The sequence below is a fragment of the Azolla caroliniana genome, unplaced genomic scaffold (assembly GCF_043228905.1).
Source record: "Azolla caroliniana isolate FFs.n. ecotype wild unplaced genomic scaffold, voAzoCaro1.0.p SCAF_15, whole genome shotgun sequence".
Taxonomy (NCBI): Eukaryota; Viridiplantae; Streptophyta; class Polypodiopsida; order Salviniales; family Salviniaceae; genus Azolla; species Azolla caroliniana.
In genome coordinates, this window is record NW_028230450.1 from 16,276,639 (window position 1) to 16,282,199 (window position 5,561).

A 5,561-nucleotide genomic window follows, 5' to 3' on the forward strand; every position below is an offset into this window, starting at 1 on the left:
TATTGCTCTCACAACGACATTACGTGTTGAATATGCTGTATAAGTTCGGCATGACGGATTGTCGACCTGTCTCCACACCCCTGGACCGGAACTAGAAGCTCCGTCCCAACTCCGGACCGGCCTGCAATGAGAAACGATTCCGACAGGTTGTCGGAAGCCTGATCTACTTAACCATTACCCGACCCGACATCAGCTATCCGGTTGGCATGGTCAGTCAGTTCATGCAGAAGCCGACCGTGGAGCATCTTCAGTGTGCGCAACGAATATTACGGTATGTCAGCGGCACTAAGGACCGGGGATTGCTATACCGGCGAGGTATACCCGAAGAGCTTGTCAGCTACACAGATGCTGACTGGGCCGGCGATGCGTCTGATCGCCGCTCCACTTCCGGATACATGTTCTCCATAGGTAGTGCGGTCGTTGCGTGGAGCAGCAAGAAGCAGCCCACAGTGGCTTTGTCAAGCACTGAGGCTGAGTACCGGGCCGCTACCGTTGCCACTTGTGAAGCCATCTGGCTTCGGCGACTGCTGCGAGACTTGCGGATCGAGGTACCGACCCCGATCCCGATTTACTGCGATAACATGAGCAGCCTGGAGCTCGCCAGGAACCCTATGTTCCATGCTCGCACAAAGCACATCGAGGTGCACTACCACTTCGTGCGTGAGTGGGTCCTGAGCGGTGAAGTTGACCTACGATATGTTCATATGGATCGGCAAGTTGCCGACATCTTCACCAAGCCGCTCGGATCGGACAAGTTGCAGCACTTTACCGACATGCTTGGTATTCAGCATCTCGACGTGCCGCACTTGAGGGGGAGAAGCAAGGGCAAAGTCTCTACCGAAACGGGCAAAGGCCAAAAACTTGTTGAACCCGTCGGTAAGAGGAGAGTCGGAAGAAGAGGAGACAAGAAGATGAAGGAAGCCGAGTCGACGAAGGAAGTCGACACATCCGAACAGGTCAGAGCAAGCGGTTGTGAAGAAGAGTTCTACACTCAGGAAGAGAAGTGCATGTTGTGCGGAGGTCATCACGACAGTACTGACCATGATGCGGAGTCGAATGAAGAATTCGATTTCGGTTCACCGGCTGAAGAAGCTAAGGGAAGCATGGAGAAGGCCAAGACTCGGAAATGGTCCAATGTAGTGAGAGGCCTGAAGCCGGAAGTCGAATCGGAGTGTACCAATTCGGACAAGAGCTGGAACGAGTCGGAGACAGCTGACTCGGATCAATAGATGGATCCGGATGAGTCGGATCGACTGAAGGCCAAGGGGACACGGACACAGCGGAAGTCGATGCCATCGTGGGAGATCCGACGGATCGGCAAGCGCCGGAGTCACAGCAACGTGAGTGCTGAGATGGGCCTATTGAGCAGACATGCCAACCGAGAGGGTCGAGGCGCGCAGAACCAAAGGGGTCGCGGCAAACGGGACCGGACCGGACGAGGAGCGCGAGCAAGGCGGAGTGACGCCAGGAGAAGTCGGTTGGAAGAACCGACTGCCACAGAGGTTGACACTACGACCCCACCTCAGGTTGAGCTTGAGGGGGAGTGTTGAGCAGCAAGCTCAACCGGAGCCGGATCGGCTAAATAAGCCAAAGCCGGTAAGCGAGACGGATCGGGCGAAACGGATCGGTATGACGGCGAGCAACCGAACCAGCAAGCAGTGGAGGCCGGGTGCAATCCGTAACCAGAAGTCCAAACGGAAGCCTAGTATAGGATAGACTACTAGGTAGCTATAGTTTCGTAGTAAGTGTCAGATGCTCGTGTGAGCATTGAAGTACATGGTACTTCTGTCAGTCCCAAGAGGACTTGTATAAATAGTGCTACTTAGCACAGTGTGTACAGAGTCTTGACATAATCTTGAAATTCTGTTCTGCTCTCTCTGTCTCTCTCTGTCTCTCTTTTTCTCTCTGTGTGTTGTTCTTTGTTTTACGCTTCCGCAAACACTTACATTTACATAACCGAAATGCTTGGTGTTTAACATCTCGACGTGTCGCACTTGAGGGGGAGAACGGGCAAAGGCAAAGAAACTATTGATTGCACCGGTGAGGGAAGAACCGACAAAGGGAGAGACAAGAAGGAAAAGGAAGCCGAGTCGACAAAGGAAGTTGGCACATCCGAACAAGTCGGAACATGCGGCAACGACGGCAGAGTCAAGAAGGACAGAGCCAACTAGAAGAAGAAGGCCAAGACCCGGACATGGTCTGATATGGTGAAGGGCTTGGAACCGGAAGATGAATCGGGAGCGACCGATTTAGACAAGAACTGGAACGAGTCGGAGACAACCAATTCGGTTCAACAAACGGATTCGGAAGAACCAGATCAATTGAAGGCCAAGCGGACGAGAAGGCGGTAGAAGTCGATGCCAACATGAAGGAACCGGCGGGTCGACAAGCGTTGGAGTCACAGTAATGAGGGAGCTGAATTGGGCCTGTTGAGCAGACAAGCCGACCGAGGAGGTCGAGGCGCGCAGAACCAGAGGGGTCACAGCAAACGGAACCGGACGGGACAAGGAGCGCGAGCAAGGCAGTGACGCCAAGAGGAGTTGGGTGGAAGAACCGGCTGCCATTGAGACTGACATTACAATTCGACCTCAAGTTGAGCTTGAGGGGGAGTGTTGAGCGGCAAGCTCAACCTGATCTGGATCGGTTGAATAAGCCTGAGCCGGATCGGCATCCGGAAGGATGAGCCGGATCGGTGAGCCGGTGACCAGGTGAGTCAGTGAGCTGGGGAGCCGGGGAGCCGGTTAGCCGGATCAAGCAGTAACCGGAAACCTAGTAGCAGCCTAGACTACTAGGTAGTTAATGTCTCGTAGTTAGTGTCAGACGCTCGCGTGAGCATTGAAGTACACTATACTTCTGTCAGTCCTCTTAGGACTTGTATAAATAGTGTTGTTGAGCACGTTGTATGTATAGATACAACAATTCTGGTGCAATCACAGATACAACAATTCTCTTGAGTCTCCACATAAGAGGCCACCAAGAAGAAATCATTTTTAACCTCATCACATCACCTCGACATCCTATCATCTTGGGGTTATCATGGCTCGGGACTCACAATCCAATCGTGGATTGGCGATCTCGCTCCATCAACTTCACCTTGAATTCTTGCCCACAATTGATTGCTTCCACTCTTCTTCGAGCCAATGCTCCGCCATTTGTTTGGACTCCTCCTCTGGCGAGGACCACATCAATGGTTGCTCCAATTCCCATTTCTGCTTTGGTGAGGACTTTGTCAACGGTTGCTCCCACTCATGTTTCGGAGGCAACTCTCATTTCTGCTCCGGTGAGGACCGTGTCAACAGTTGCTCCCACTCATGTTTCAGAGGCAACTCCCGTTTTTGCTCCGGCGAGGACCACGTTAGCGGTTGCTCTGATTCCCGTTTCTGCTCTGGTGAGGACCACGTCAACAATTGCTCCCACTCATGTTTTGGAGGCAACTCCCATTTCTGCTCTAGTGAGGACCAAGTTAGCGATCGCTCCCATTTCCTCTTCCATGAGAACCGTGTCAACTGTTACTCCAATAGAAACAACATCGATAGTTACTCCTGCTTCGGCCTCGGAAATAGTTTCCACTCTTGCTCGGGTAAGTGATACAGTGTTGATTGCATCCATTTCTAATTCTAAGGACATGGCAGTCATGTCCACTCCAGACATTGCCCTATGTACTAGGTCTTTTCCATCAAAATACAATGACTTCTCTGATGTATTTGAGAAGAAAAATGTTGATCGTCTACCTGAATATTGCCCATACGATTGTCCAATTGACTTGAAAGATGGTGCTTATCCTCCTTTTCGCCCTATCTATGGGTTATCTGAACCTGAACTCAAGGCCCTCAAAATATACATTGAAGACAATCTCACAAAGGGATTCATTCACCACTCAAAATCTCCAGCTAGCTCTCCTATCCTATTTGTCAAAAACAAAGATGGAACGTTACGCTTATGTATCGACTATCGCGGGCTCAATCAAGTCACTGTTCGAAACCGCTATCCACTACCTCTAATCCCCGAAGTCCTCGACTGACTTCGGGCTAGGTGTATGTTCTCCAAAATCGATCTCAGAGGCACGCCTACAACTTGGTGCGTATCAAGCCTGGAGATGAATGGAAAATGGCATTTCGAACCAAGTACAAGCATTTTGAATACACGGTAATCCCATTTGGTCTCACAAACGCTCTTGTAGTTTTTCAACATATGATGAATGATATCTTCCAAGAATATCTGTCTCTACGACATACTTATCTTCTCACAGGACTACATAGAGCACACCAAGCACGTCCGACTTATCCTCTCCAAACTTCGGGAACATGGACTTTATGCAAAACCTAAGAAGTGTGAGTTTGATCGAACCTCAATTGAATTCCTCGGGTATGTTATTTCATCTTATGGTCTCACTATGGACAAGAAGAAAGTCGCAATGGTTCAAGAGTGGGAAGTCCCCACCAAGGTCAAGGATGTGAAATCGTTTTTGGGTTTTGCCAACTTCTATCGTCGATTCATTCAAGGATTCTCTACATTGGCGCAACCCCTTATAGCACTCACTCGGAAGGATTCTCCTTTTTGCTGGACTCCTACAACCCAACTGGCATTCGAGACACTAAAGAAAGCTTTTACCTTGGCTCCAGTACTTCTACACCTAGATCTGACCAAACCATTTACAATCGAAACTAATGCCTCTGACTTCGCCATCAGTGCCATTCTCTCTCAATCAGATAACAATGGGATCCTTCATCCTGTTGCCTTTTATTCTCGGAAGTTCACACCCCTTGAGATCAACTACCCAGTTTACGACAAAGAACTCTCCACCATTATTGCCACCTTTGACGAATGGCGTCCTTACTTGGCGGGCGCCCAACACCATGTCCAGGTGGTGACCGATCACAAGAACCTTGTCTACTTCACCACTACTCGCATTTTGAACTGGAGGCAAGCACGATCGTCGACCTTCCTGGCTGATTACGACTTTGAAATTGTTTTTCGTCCTGGTGCCCAACATGGTAAAGCTGATGCCCTATCTCGAAGTTCAGAATTCGAAATCCAACCAGGAGATGCAATCTACAATCAACAATCACGTGGTCTCCTACAACCACATCGTGCGGATGAATCATTACTCAATGCAATAGCGATAGATACTGCCAACGACAAATTTGCAAAAGAGATTAAGGAGAATCGAGTCAACAACTCAACCATAAGGGAGGTACGAAATATCCATGAAAAATTTATGTTTCGGGATGGTTTTCTTTTCCGGAACAACTTAATGTATGTCCCAGATGGTCCTTGTCGTATCCGTATCGTGAAGGAGTGCCATGATGATGTCCTAGCTGAACATTTTGGTGTTGCAAAAACTTTGGAGTTAATCTCTAGAAGTTATTGGTGGCCACAACCTTGGAAACTTGTTAAAAAATTCGTGAAAACATGTGATACATGTGCCCGTGCCAAAGCAGTACATCATCGTCCCTATGGTCTACTTCAAACTCTACCAATTCCAAATAGGCCATGGGCCTCCATCTCAACAAATTTTATCACTAACCTTCCCAACATTGAGGGATTCAATTCAATATTGG